Here is a 16,018-nt window from a genome sequence, read left to right as displayed (position 1 = left end):
ATCTCATCTACATCTCCTCTACACCTCCTCTACATCTCCTCTACATCTCCTCTACACCTCCTCTACATCTCCTCTACACCTCCTCTACATCTCCTCTACATCTCTACACCTCCTCTACACCTCCTCTACATCTCTACACCTCCTCTACACCTCCTCTACACCTCCTCTACATCTCTACACCTCCTCTACACCTCCTCTACACCTCCTCTACATCTCTACACCTCCTCTACATCTCTACACCTCCTCTACACCTCCTCTACATCTCCTCTACACCTCTACACCTCCTCTACACCTCCTCTACATCTCCTCTACATCTCCTCTACACCTCCTCTACATCTCCTCTACATCTCCTCTACATCTCCTCTACATCTCTACACCTCCTCTACACCTCCTCTACATCTCCTCTACACCTCCTCTACATCTCTACACCTCATCTACACCTCCTCTACACCTCCTCTACACCTCCTCTACATCTCCTCTACACCTCCTCTACATCTCTACACCTCCTCTACACCTCCTCTACATCTCTACACCTCCTCTACACCTCCTCTACATCTCCTCTACACCTCTACACCTCTACACCTCCTCTACACCTCCTCTACATCTCCTCTACATCTCCTCTACACCTCCTCTACATCTCCTCTACATCTCCTCTACATCTCCTCTACACCTCTACACCTCCTCTACACCTCCTCTACACCTCCTCTACATCTCCTCTATACCTCCTCTACATCTCCTCTACATCTCCTCTACACCTCCTCTACATCTCCTCTACACCTCCTCTACATCTCCTCTACACCTCCTCTACACCTCCTCTACATCTCCTCTACATCTCCTCTACACTTCCTCTACATCTCCTCTACACCTCCTCTACACCTCTACACCTCCTCTACACCTCCTCTACACCTCCTCTACACCTCCTCTACATCTCCTCTACATCTCCTCTACATCTCCTCTACACCTCCTCTACATCTCCTCTACACCTCCTCTACATCTCCTCTACATCTCATCTACATCTCCTCTACACCTCCTCTACACCTCCTCTACATCTCTACACCTCCTCTACACCTCCTCTACACCTCCTCTACATCTCCTCTACATCTCTACACCTCCTCTACATCTCCTCTACATCTCTACACCTCCTCTACACCTCCTCTACATCTCCTCTACATCTCTACACCTCCTCTACACCTCCTCTACACCTCCTCTACATCTCTACACCTCCTCTACACCTCCTCTACATCTCTACACCTCCTCTACACCTCCTCTACACCTCCTCTACATCTCTACACCTCCTCTACATCTCTACACCTCCTCTACACCTCCTCTACATCTCTACACCTCCTCTACACCTCCTCTACATCTCTACACCTCCTCTACACCTCCTCTACACCTCCTCTACATCTCTACACCTCCTCTACACCTCCTCTACACCTCCTCTACACCTCCTCTACATCTCCTCTACACCTCCTCTACATCTCTACACCTCCTCTACACCTCCTCTACACCTCCTCTACATCTCTACACCTCATCTACACCTCCTCTACACCTCCTCTACACCTCCTCTACATCTCCTCTACACCTCCTCTACATCTCTACACCTCCTCTACACCTCCTCTACATCTCTACACCTCCTCTACACCTCCTCTACATCTCCTCTACACCTCTACACCTCCTCTACACCTCCTCTACATCTCCTCTACATCTCCTCTACACCTCCTCTACATCTCCTCTACATCTCCTCTACATCTCCTCTACACCTCTACACCTCCTCTACACCTCCTCTACATCTCCTCTACACCTCCTCTACATCTCTACACCTCATCTACACCTCCTCTACACCTCCTCTACACCTCCTCTACATCTCCTCTACACCTCCTCTACATCTCTACACCTCCTCTACACCTCCTCTACATCTCTACACCTCCTCTACACCTCCTCTACATCTCCTCTACACCTCTACACCTCCTCTACACCTCCTCTACATCTCCTCTACATCTCCTCTACACCTCCTCTACATCTCCTCTACATCTCCTCTACACCTCTACACCTCCTCTACACCTCCTCTACATCTCCTCTATACCTCCTCTACATCTCCTCTACATCTCCTCTACACCTCCTCTACATCTCCTCTACACCTCCTCTACATCTCCTCTACACCTCCTCTACACCTCCTCTACATCTCCTCTACATCTCCTCTACACTTCCTCTACATCTCCTCTACACCTCCTCTACACCTCTACACCTCCTCTACACCTCCTCTACACCTCCTCTACATCTCCTCTACACCTCCTCTACATCTCCTCTACATCTCCTCTACATCTCCTCTACACCTCCTCTACATCTCCTCTACACCTCCTCTACATCTCCTCTACATCTCATCTACATCTCCTCTACACCTCCTCTACATCTCCTCTACATCTCCTCTACACCTCCTCTACATCTCCTCTACACCTCCTCTACATCTCCTCTACATCTCTACACCTCCTCTACACCTCCTCTACATCTCTACACCTCCTCTACACCTCCTCTACACCTCCTCTACATCTCCTCTACATCTCTACACCTCCTCTACATCTCCTCTACATCTCTACACCTCCTCTACACCTCCTCTACACCTCCTCTACATCTCTACACCTCCTCTACACCTCCTCTACACCTCCTCTACACCTCCTCTACACCTCCTCTACATCTCCTCTACATCTCTACACCTCATCTACACCTCCTCTACACCTCCTCTACACCTCCTCTACACCTCCTCTACATCTCCTCTACACCTCATCTACACCTCCTCTACACCTCCTCTACACCTCCTCTACATCTCTTCTACACCTCCTCTACATCTCTACACCTCCTCTACACCTCCTCTACATCTCTACACCTCCTCTACACCTCCTCTACATCTCCTCTACACCTCTACACCTCCTCTACACCTCCTCTACATCTCCTCTACATCTCCTCTACATCTCCTCTACATCTCCTCTACACCTCCTCTACACCTCCTCTACATCTCTACACCTCCTCTACACCTCCTCTACACCTCCTCTACATCTCCTCTACATCTCTACACCTCCTCTACATCTCCTCTACATCTCTACACCTCCTCTACACCTCCTCTACACCTCCTCTACATCTCTACACCTCCTCTACACCTCCTCTACATCTCCTCTACATCTCTACACCTCCTCTACATCTCCTCTACATCTCTACACCTCCTCTACACCTCCTCTACACCTCCTCTACATCTCTACACCTCCTCTACACCTCCTCTACATCTCTACACCTCCTCTACACCTCCTCTACACCTCCTCTACATCTCTACACCTCCTCTACATCTCTACACCTCCTCTACACCTCCTCTACATCTCTACACCTCCTCTACACCTCCTCTACATCTCTACACCTCCTCTACACCTCCTCTACACCTCCTCTACATCTCTACACCTCCTCTACACCTCCTCTACACCTCCTCTACATCTCCTCTACACCTCCTCTACATCTCTACACCTCCTCTACACCTCCTCTACACCTCCTCTACATCTCTACACCTCATCTACACCTCCTCTACACCTCCTCTACACCTCCTCTACATCTCCTCTACACCTCCTCTACATCTCTACACCTCTACACCTCCTCTACACCTCCTCTACATCTCTACACCTCCTCTACACCTCCTCTACATCTCCTCTACATCTCCTCTACACCTCCTCTACACCTCCTCTACATCTCCTCTACACCTCCTCTACATCTCCTCTACACCTCCTCTACATCTCTACACCTCCTCTACACCTCCTCTACACCTCCTCTACACCTCCTCTACACCTCCTCTACACCTCCTCTACATCTCCTCTACACCTCCTCTACATCTCTACACCTCCTCTACACCTCCTCTACATCTCCTCTACATCTCTACACCTCATCTACACCTCCTCTACACCTCCTCTACACCTCCTCTACACCTCCTCTACATCTCCTCTACACCTCATCTACACCTCCTCTACACCTCCTCTACACCTCCTCTACATCTCTTCTACACCTCCTCTACATCTCTACACCTCCTCTACACCTCCTCTACATCTCTACACCTCCTCTACACCTCCTCTACATCTCCTCTACACCTCTACACCTCCTCTACACCTCCTCTACATCTCCTCTACATCTCCTCTACACCTCCTCTACATCTCCTCTACATCTCCTCTACACCTCCTCTACACCTCTACACCTCCTCTACACCTCCTCTACACCTCCTCTACATCTCCTCTACACCTCCTCTACACCTCCTCTACACCTCTACACCTCCTCTACACCTCCTCTACATCTCCTCTACACCTCCTCTACACCTCCTCTACATCTCCTCTACATCTCCTCTACACCTCCTCTACATCTCCTCTACACCTCCTCTACATCTCCTCTACATCTCCTCTACACCTCCTCTACATCTCCTCTACATCTCCTCTACATCTCCTCTACACCTCTACACCTCCTCTACACCTCCTCTACATCTCCTCTACACCTCCTCTACATCCATTATTATTATTATTGATTCTGGCTGAATTTTTGGACATGTGAATATGTCTCTATCACCATATGATATAAAAAAAACATGTCTCACACAATGTCATTTGTCTTCATCACCATTCATTTTGTCAGACATGTAGTCATGAATATGTTGTAGGTGAGGTGAAAAAAATGAAAAAGCTTACAGCACCTGGTATTCCCAAGCGGTCTCCCATCCAAGTACTAACCAGGCCCGACCCTGCTTAGCTTCCGAGATCGGACGAGATCGGGCGTGTTTTTATTATTTTTATTATCAAAAACCATAAATTACATTTTCCATGTTTTACGTTCTTTTCCAAATAAACAACAAACAATAAATCAAACAAACAAAGAGCCCCACAACTATCATAATTGACTCATACACTCCCTTTTTCCCTTTTCAAATACACAATAAAGTCAAACAAACAAAAACAAAACATCAGTCATAATTAAATCATACCTTCCCCCCAAATCAAGAAATTCACACAATAAATACATTCCCAAGAGAACCAAACACAAAACTATACACCAAAAAAACCCCATTCTCCCTGTATCCTATCCCTCCCCCATCCCTCATCAGAGACACCCTCCCCCTGGTGTCACCCTCCCTCACACTTTCTTGCCTGCTGTCTCCCTCTAGTGGGAGCAGCAGTCACTCCACCACCTCCCACCACATTACAATATACAGGCAGGTGGTGGAATTGATAAATCCCACCACTATCACACATTGTCCTTTTGTCTTCCCATGTCCCATCCCTCCTACATACTTCACCATTTCACAAAAAAACAGACAACTATAATACTCATAGAACACTTCAGTTGGACAACATCACAGTCAATTCCTCATTCACAATGCATTCATACTATCCCTTTCCACTCAACCCTGTTTTTCCCCTTGGGTTTGGCACCACCTAGTGTCCAGAAATAATCCCTACACCCCAATCTTTTTGTCCACTCTCCCTCCAAACCCACTCCTGCCATTCCTATCCATAATCCATCTTCACCTGTACCTCCCCCCTCTTACCCAATTCACAGATCTTGTGCCCTAACACAAACCACTCCTGAAACTCCTCCTCCTCCAGGAATTTCTGGCCCAGAAAAACCGTCCGATACACTACCGACCTGAAAATGAACCATACATCAACCTTCCTATTTTCAAAATGTGCCAGGTTCCTCCCACTCCACACTGCGTACCTGGCATGACTCAACATGAAGTTTAATAAATGTGTACTACCCACCCTCACTCCCCCCCCCCCCCCCCCCCCCCCTGGTGAATAGTTTGTTAGTTAGTTTGTTGTGCCTTAATTTGAAATCTAAATTTTCACAGTCCATGTTGTTATATTTGATGTTCAAGTTTCTCCATAAATGTTTAGTGTTTAGGTCAGGGAAGAGCTGTAGCCACATCCCGTCTGCCAACACTGGTTCTCGGCTCCTCTCTAAACACAACCAGTACGCTTTCCTTACCTTAAGTTTTGCTAAATGACACCCTTCACTTACCTCCCCTATATATATCTCAGGGATTTTTGTCTCACCTGGTTCTATTGTATCCTTAACTATTATTTCTCTCCATTTTGCTGGCAGGCTACATTTAATATTTTCACATACATTATCAACCGTCTTCTTACTTACCCCATCCTCCAGCTCACTAACGGCATCATACACGGCCCGATTCGGCAGGAAACCGGGTATGAACTTGTAGACCATGTCCTTTACCTGCCTTATCCCTGCCGCACTAAACAACCTATTATAAAAGACCTTACCCTCCTTCTGTATTTTTGGGTTAAAGAAGATTGGCTGGTTGACCACCTGGTTGAAGCTGTGACACTCGTACACCAGGTGGCCCAGCATGGCTGTCCAGTCCAACAGGATCTCCTGACAGAACCTTGGGATTTGATCTACATTTGTCCTTTTATAACCCATAAACACACCGTGCTCCCCACACATGTACAAATACTCCCTCATAAATCCTTTCCAACCATACTCTACCTTACTGTATAAATACTTTACCATTGTTTTGACTCTCATTGCCTTTCTTTTCGCTACTAAGTCTACTAACTGTAAACCTCCCTCTCTATAACCTGCAGACAGCGTTTTCCTGGAGATCCTCCTTTGCAGCATTCATTTCCTTTACCACCCAATCTGGCAAATCTACAGCACCCAAAACATAAATTACTTTCGACATCAATAGGCTATTTACAAGTACAACCTTACCTCTCAGCCTCAGCTCCCTCTGCTTCCAGAAGTTAAGACACTGTTTTATTTTGTTCATCACACCTGTCCATGTAATGTCCCTTGCTTCTCTATCATTCACTCCCACCTGCACACCCAGCAATTTTATATGTTGTCCCGCATCCTTAAATGGAATCACACACTCACTCACACTTACTTTTCCAATACACATTATTTCTGATTTCTCTGTGTTTACTTTAGCCCCTGACGCCCTCCCATGTACTTCAAACAGCTCCATTACTCTCCCTATACTCTTCATGGTCCTTACCATCACTGTGGTGTCGTCAGCAAATTGGTGGCTGAGGCACCTTTCACCATTGGGGACCTCTATGCCCTCTATTCTACCATCTGCTTTAATCATGGCGACCAGGGGCTCCGCTGAAATGCTGTAAAGCAGCGCTGACAGTGGACACCCCTGACCCCCTCACAGACCGACCTAACGGGAAGGTGTCTCTCAACATACCGTTGACCTTCACACAACTCCTCGCATTTACATATAACAATTTAATCCATGACACAAACCTTTTACCTACACTGAGCCTCTCCAGGGTCCTGATCAAAAATAGATGCTCGACCCTGTCAAAAGCCTTGTTTAAATCCAAATTGAGATGGTCTTTCACACACTCCTCCCATTCAGCCTTCACCTTCACTCACGCTTGCTACACAGAGGGTCACTTTCTATTTTCTTCTCCTCTTCCTCAATTTTCTGCTTCAGCTCCCGTGCGTTTCTCCGTTTTTCAAAGCTCCTCTGTTTTGCACATCTTATACTCTTAATTTTCAATTTCTTTTTTACATCCCCCCCCCCCCCCAACCTTCCTCTTTACACTCCCCAAATGAAACAGTATTGCAGCATGGTCACTGAGACCCGTGAACTCATATGAGATATTTTGCACATTGTCTACCACATGACGTTTAACTAAACATAAATCAATACGTCTTTGCTTCAGTTCTTCTCGCACCATTTGCTTCCTGGAGTATTCTCTTTTATTTGGATGATTTAACCTCCACACATCTACTACATCCTCATTCCTCATCAGTTCATTCAGGAGATTTCTCGAGGCGTCATGTTTATACACACTCGTGTTTGTCATGTCTAATATTGTCATTCTGACGTTAAAGTCCCCCACTAATATAGCATTGCCCTTACAAAAAGTTTTCAATAACACAAACGTCTCCTTTCTCTCCGTTTCTATATTCGGAGCAAATCATATATCACATTTTCAAATTCAAAAGAAACCATCAACAACCTTCCATTTTTGTCCATGTACATCTGGCTGGGTTTTTTCACTTTGTCCTTTTTCATTAGCATCGCCACCCCACATCCCCTGTTAGTCCCATGGTTCACAAAAAAAATGTGCTTGTCACACGTTCTCCCCATTGCCTGCATTATGTCCTCTGTCCAATGAGTTTCCTGAATACAGATTATGTCTGCATTCAGAGTAACAATCAGTCTCTCCAGTTTCCCTTTGTCTCTCAGTCCATTAACATAGACGGACGCAACTTTTAAAGTCATAGCCATTAAGTAATAGAAAAACCTTCATCTGACTCATAATTTCTTCCTAAGCCTGCTGCTGTTCTGGAACCTGCTCCGGTTGCCCCTGCTGCTTCTGCTGCTGATCTGGAGTCCTCTCAGACGTGGTGAGAGCCCTCAGGAGGACAAGGGAGAGCAGCTCACCTGGTCCAGACAACATCAGTGGCCGCATCCTGAAGTACTGTGCCGAGCAGCTAGGGGGCGTGTTTCAGACCCTGTTCCAGAGCTCTATGGACAGCAGCACAGTCCCCCAGCTGTGGAAACACTCCATAGTTATCCCCATCCCCAAGAAAAGCCCCGCCAAATCACTGAATGACCTCAGGCCTGTGGCCCTCACGTCTCTGGTGATGAAGGCCATGGAGAGGATCATAAAACAACACATCGTCAGAGAAACCGACTCCCAGATGGACCCACAACAATTTGCTTATCGTGCAGGCAGAGGTGTCGATGATGCAAAAACTTTCATAATAGACACTGTTCAAAAACACCTGGAGCACCCCAACACCTCAGCCAGACTCCTGTTTGCAGACTTCTCCCCTGCATTCATCACTTCAACTTGCTTCCATCTGAATGACCAGCTTATCCTGTGGATATTGGACGTTCTGACCAACAGATCACAGAGAGTTCTGGTCAACAACACGTTCCCCAACCTCCAACACTCCTCAACTGGCTCCCCTCAGGGCCGCGTGCTCTCACCTCTGCTCTTCATCCTCTACACCGATGACTGCAGAACCACACAGCCAAACTGTCACCTGGTGAAGTACGCAGACGACACAGTTCTCCTGTCTCTGCTGTCAGGCCCCTCTCAGCACCATGGACCAGTTCTTCAGGAGTTTGTGGAGTGGTGTGACAGCTCCTGCCTCGAACTGACCGTGAGCAAGACCAAATGGTGGTGACCTTCTCCAACAAGCAGAGGGAACTGGCTGCATCAGCAATCACCACAATCCATGGGAATCCTTGGATTGGACCACCTGTAAGGACTCTGACATCGATCTATGAGCAACAGACAATCAGGCTAGAAGGTCGGATCATGCAGGACCCATCACACGCTCTCTTCCCAGCGTTTGAGTGGCTCCCCTCAGGACGCTGCCCCCCCCCGTATATACTGTATATATTAGTTCTGTTGTTCCATTATTCACCATGCACCTTATTAACTTATCATTTAGTATTTGCCTACTTGCACATAGCTCTGTATATATATACATATATTTCTTGTTTACTGCACATAGTTCTGTTTACATCTGGTCACTACTGCACATAGTTCTGTTTACATCTGTTTACATCTGTTAGTCCGATCACTGTCCACTTATATCTACTCTTTTATTTTTGTATTTTTAAGTTAAGTCTAAGCTTTAAGTTGTATTTAAATTGACACTTTGTATTTAGGTTAAAATGTTTCGTTTACTTGCACTGTTGTTCATTTACTGCTCTGTGTGCCTTTGAATTACCCCCTGGGGACAAATAAAGTTTTTTGAATTGAATTGAAGACCCCCCCTGTTGCTGAAAAAAGAAACATCCTATCAGATAGTTTTCAGCAAATATCCACATAAAAAGCACACGGCACAAAGATTTTTAACACATCTAAAGACCTTCAGTCAGAGACATGATTACTTTTAGATCGCTCAGAGATGGAAATAAAGGTTTGAGAATAAAGTCGATGTAAACAACAGGAAACATAAGGGGATACGGAGGAGGTTGATGAAAAGAAAGCAATGATAAAATATATTTTTAGTTCACATATCTGAAATGTAGAAGCAGGAACACAGAACATAGGCTACTTATGTTTGGTTTTTTAATAGGACACAGTGGCATTAAGATGAATTCCAGTCTGTCTTTGTGATTATTATGAGACCTTTCATCTCAGAACACAACTTGTTTGCATGAAATTGATCTAGGCAGGGCAGCTCCTCCTCTCACATTCAGGGAATGCCACAAAACGTCACCAAATAGAGACGAGAGTTCAGAGGTCATTACTGATATCTGGTAAACACAGGGGTGTATTTCTTGCGAACTCACCTCACGTCCTTCAGTCTGTCAGAGTCAAAGTCCACCAGGAGCTTCCTCACTCTGGTGCTTTTTAAAAAGGCGTCTGCTTTTTAAAAAGGCGTCATCCTTTTTCCTTTTTCCAAAAAGGCGCTGGCAGTTAAAAAAAGAAGTCAAGTGTGAACACGGCCTAAATCCCCTAAAAACAAAAATAATAGCTACCTCCTGTTTATATACCTATTCATATAAGAGGGGAAAAAACAATTAAGGACCAATTAAAAAAGTATATATTGCATTTAAATGGACAAAAATTATAGCAGAAAAAAGACAATATGAGCAAATGTCAAAAAAAAATATCCCTGTAATAGTAAAGATAAAATCACTAAAAATAAAGAAAAAACATATATAATAAAATAAAGAGCACCATGTTTTGAGAAATGATCAAAATGATTGACATGTCTTGTTGGTCCTTTTTGTACAGTCAAAGATGGGAACCCATATCTACATTTTTGAACCTAATTTCTCCCCTTAAGGCGAGCAGGCAAAAACATCAATTTTTTATGCCCTGGTCAAGTTTGAGATTTTGGGCTATATTCACTCCCTGAACATGTAATGTTTGTAACTACCATAAAGAAAATATCCAAATGTTACATTTATGTGTATATTTTAATACAGTTTGTCTGATCGCGGCGTTAGATTTAGATATAAAAGTGACGCACATGCCACACAGCAGTGGCTGCTTGTTCATGTTGCCTGATTGAATGAGCTGCTATGTGATTTAATTTGTCCGAATTGTGCCGGGTCAGGGATGAAAATAAATAGATTCACAGAATCATGGGTTCTGTAGCAGTTTATTGCTCGTGTGTGTGTGTGTGTGTGTGTGTGTGTGTGTGTGTGTGTGTGTGTGTGTGTGTCTTGGGCTCTTCCCCCATGCTGCAGCCATAAAAAGACAACAATCGACACCCTGCACATCAAACATGAAACCAAAAAATATATAAAACAATGTCCGGAAATAAATGAAAAAGCATCAGTAAAAAATATCTACGTCTCTCATCTCTGTTTAGTTTGTCATGCTATCACCACCTCAGGAATATTCCTCGACACAAACAATCATTTCAGCTTTCATCTCTTCACGATCACATTAGTGCAATGCTCTCATTTTAATCGTCTCCAAACTTCGAGTTCATTCTGTGATTTTAGGCTTCTACCATTGGTTGGGTTGGGTTATTCAAAGATAATTGTTTTTAAAAGGTTTTAATTATGTCTACTGTTAATAATTATAATATTATTTTCTGGTTTGTTCTTCTGTAACCTACATAGTAAATAGGCTTCTTTTTACATGTATGATCAATAGTTATTTCTTATCTATATTTTACATACAGTTCCTGTGAGCAGAAGGAGAACGGTTGCATTTCTTCTGCTACTGGACACAGTACAAAGGAGAGGTAGAAGGAGCAGGCTTTGGGTGCATCCTCTCAACCAGTGAAGGAGAGAACAAGGAGATTTTCATCATCTTGTGGCTGAGCTGAGGCTGGACAGCCAACGCCATCACCAGTATTTCCGGATGAGAGCTGAGCAGATGGATGAACTTCTGACCCTTATTGGCCCTGAACTGACCAGACAATCTACAACCTACAGAGCAGCCATAGACCCTAAACAGAGACTGGCTGTTGGACTGAGGTAAGCATCAATCTGTAGACAATCATGAATCTAAAGAACAATAAATCACTGACCAGGTGTGTGAAACCTTTTAATCATGTGATTGACATCCCAATAAGAATAAACACAATGTAAATAAAGAAAATAGAAAACTCACAAAATATCTACTAACTAATTTAAAATATGTATATATATATAATAAAAAAAACACTATATTAAATACAGATATACACAAATTATTTACAACTTTTTAAAAGACACACATTCCACATGCTATTAACAATTTCAAAAATCTGTATAAAAAGACCCTCCAGGACCTTCCTCTTCCCATTGTGGGTCAGCAGCAGTGTTAATCTTCACACCATTTTCTAATTTAGTCATAGTCATTAGTCTCCTGACGAAAATGTCCTTTATATTTAGTCAAATATTAGTCATTTGTTATTGATTTAATTTAGTCAATTACTCACTGACTAAAATTGCGTATCATTTTAGTTGACAAAAATAGAAAATAGTTTAGACAACAAAATCGTTATATGGAACATTTTTTGATAAATACCCCTTTAAAGACTAGGTCTTGTGGAGTAACTAACTTACTGTGAAGTGGAACAATTAGTACTCGTTCCTAGGCAACACAGTCTCATCCCCAACTCGTCACATATTGACGGTCGGTCAGGACCCCTTAGCGTCAGTGTTCGACGCACGGGGTACCCCTTTGGCGTTCATTTTCGACACGGAGGGTCGCCCCATAGACTTCAATACAATTCCCAAAACGTTGTATATGGACGCTATGAGACCGTGGCCAGGCCATCAAGCTCGTAGCAGCCTGATCAATACGGAAATAAAAACAATGAAACATACATATATTAAATTGTAAGCCTTTTTCTTCAGTGAGTTGAGATCACAACAGATCAAAACATTTAATGTGATTTAATTATATTCATTGCGATTAACTACCCCGGTAAGTACAGCAGTGGATCAATAACATAAGCAATAGAAATTGAAAAAACTCTTGAATACCTACTACAACAACTATTTGCCAGGCCAATGACTTGCCAACACAGTTACAGTTGTAGGTTAGTTATATCCCAATGCGGGGAAAGTTATTAAATCACCTGCTGCACTATCCATGCAGTAGGCTAGCTAGCTGATGCTAGCTGCTCTATGATGCCGTTATGCTTCTCCATGCAATATTCCGCGGGATATTGTGCAGAAGGCTAGCTAGCTAATGCAAATTAATAGCAGCACAACTTTGACTCCAGGTCAAGTGTAACGTTATTTGTTCATATAAAGGGAGCATATGGGCTACAATAAGGGGAAATACATATTTGTAGTCGTCGGGTGTTTCCTGTAAACTGATATGTTATTTATTAGCTTGGCTCACAGTTGGCAATTATTTTCGCGTTGGTAATGATGTGAAGTTCTGACAAAAATAATGATGTAAAATGTATTGTACAGGTAATTAATCATTTTTCCCCCCAACAAGTCCTACAATTCCTCATTTATCAAACCCATCTTTCATTCCCCTGAACAAAAACAAACCAAAGGCACTTTTAAGAGCCACGTCTGTCTTATTTACGTGTCTATTCTGTAGTGTTACATTGTTTGTCTGTTGCTGTGTTATCTGTGTGTTACTCTCTCTGTTTGCTTTCTGTCTCTGCGTTTGTCTGGTTTGTCCATCTCTTTGTTGTTCCTACTGTCTGGCTGTTTTGACTGTCACCATGAGTGACTCAGAACTGGAAGATGTCCTGATGAGCCTGGATAGCCTGGTTGACCAGGAAGAACTCAACAATGAGCTTCAAAATGTTGATGACTGTATTGGTAAGGTGGAGGCAGCAGCAGCTCCTGTAAAGATACTTGAACCAACAGTCAGGTGGAAAAAAAAGAGACTTCCATGGCAACCAGGTGTTTGTGAGACCAAGATCAAGTAGGAGTCATCCAAATACAGGTGAATACGGATTCTTCAAGATATTATGTAGCAACAGAATGTTAGGCCACTTATGAGTGTATAATGTAAGTAAACCAAGTAAAACCAGAGTGAATGACAATATTTTAAAAATGGTTCTAAATGTTTGATACACAAACTGAATTCGTATTGTTTTTTGGTTAGTGTAATTCAAAGAGATAAAATAGGGTTACCATGACGCACTCATTAGTGTGGGCTGGAATTACTTTATCTAGAAGTTTTGACAAAATGTTTACCACACCAAATCTCTTGCAAGGCTCTATCTGGCTCTATTTTTTTAAGTATGGTCTGTACCTGATATTTTTGTCTTAAGTGTCTTTAGTTAACATTTGTTATGAATTGGCAATCTTTAATTAAAGATTGATTGATTTGAAAGTGTTTGTTTTAAGTATTGCAAATTGGCAGCAAGCTTGATTTTGTTTGAATCTGCACTCCTACAGATAGACATTTTGTTTGCAATGATTGTCTATAATTACTCCTCCCGCAGCTATTGGGACAAATATAATATTTTGATGTGATGTCATAAATGTTTTCTTTTTTGTTTGTTTGTTTTGGACAGCTGGTACAACTGGTCAAAGTCTAAAGACTGCTCCTCAGGTCAGTGGCACAAGCTGTGAGGTGGCCTTTGCTCCAGAGACTGTTGGTATGTACTTCATTATGTCTCATTTGGCCAGAGTATGAGAATATAATAGAATCTGTCTGTCCGATGATGTAGTTGACACTGAGTTGTAATTTAAGTTCCATCTTTTGTTTTAATAGTGATTTGCCACAATCATTAGCCATATTGAAACTGCCGTTTCGAGGCACAATATTAACACATCTGTGACATTTTGCTTTCAATGTCAATGTTGCAGAGATGAAATGGGTGGAAGAAGTACTGGTAATACCCTCTCTGTAGTGTCTTCAGAGGTGAATGTCTTAAGGGGTAATAACGGTGGAGCTTTGTTGTGGTGCTGTTTATTGCACTATAAATAATAGTGGTGGGAATCACCAGAGGTCCCACGATACGATATTATCACGATACTTGACCCACGATAAGATATTATTGTGATTTTAAACATTTTGCGATATGTTAAGAATTGCGATACAATATATTGCGATTTCACAGTTTTAACTGTCCACGAAATTAAACTAAATCAACAACTGTTTTGTAAAATACAAAAAAAACTCAGTCTATTCATCTCCCTTCAGTCTTTTTATTTCTACACAATGGGAATCAAGCCCTCAGACTGACCAACACTGTGATAAAACTAAAACCTTGTAAATGGGTCCTCAGAATCTGAACTGTTGGTATTTCAGTCTAATCGAACTTTCACATGAATTCTTAACAATGCCTCTTGTTCAAAATGAATTGTGCAACCCTTTCAGCAGTTAAAAATTAAAAAAGCATATCTAAAATTTCATATTAAAAATATTGCGATACTTGGTTGCATGAGACGATATAATATCGGCACACAAAATATCGCGATACATTGCTGTATCGATTTTTCCCCCCACTTCTAATAAATAATGACAACTCTCCACAGCCGTTTTTAGCCACTCCAAGCTGTAAACTTAATTTTGACAAAATAATTATTATCAATGTTTATTGCTTTTTTAACAGAGTGTTTTCTACAAGACCTTCTTCTACCTTCCTTCTCTACAGTGGCGCAAGAAAAAGTTGGGGCACGAATTTGCCAACAGTGTGGCTAACTACAGGCCTATATCCAACCTTCCTTTTTTCTCGAAGATCCTGGAGAAGGTGGTAGCTAATCAGCTGTGTGACTTTCTCCATGACAACAGTTTATTTGAGGAGTTCCAGTCAGGATTTAGAGTCCACCATAGCACTGAGACTGCACTAGTTAGAGTTACAAACGATCTACTTCTAGCCTCAGACAGGGGACTTCTGTCTGTGCTCGTCTTGTTAGATCTTAGTGCTGCTTTTGACACCATTGACCATCGGATCCTGTTGTACAGACTGGAGCATTTGCTTGGAATTACAGGGACTGCTTTAAGTTGGTTTGAATCCTACTTATCAGACCGATCTCAGTTTGTACATGTTAATGATGAGTCCTCTATGCACACCAAAGTTTGCCATGGAGTGCCACAAGGTTCAGTGCTTGGACCAATTATTTTTA

Source organism: Labrus mixtus, chromosome 24, assembly GCF_963584025.1.
Source record: "Labrus mixtus chromosome 24, fLabMix1.1, whole genome shotgun sequence".
Lineage (NCBI taxonomy): Eukaryota > Metazoa > Chordata > Actinopteri > Labriformes > Labridae > Labrus > Labrus mixtus.
This window is presented reverse-complemented; position numbering follows the sequence as displayed.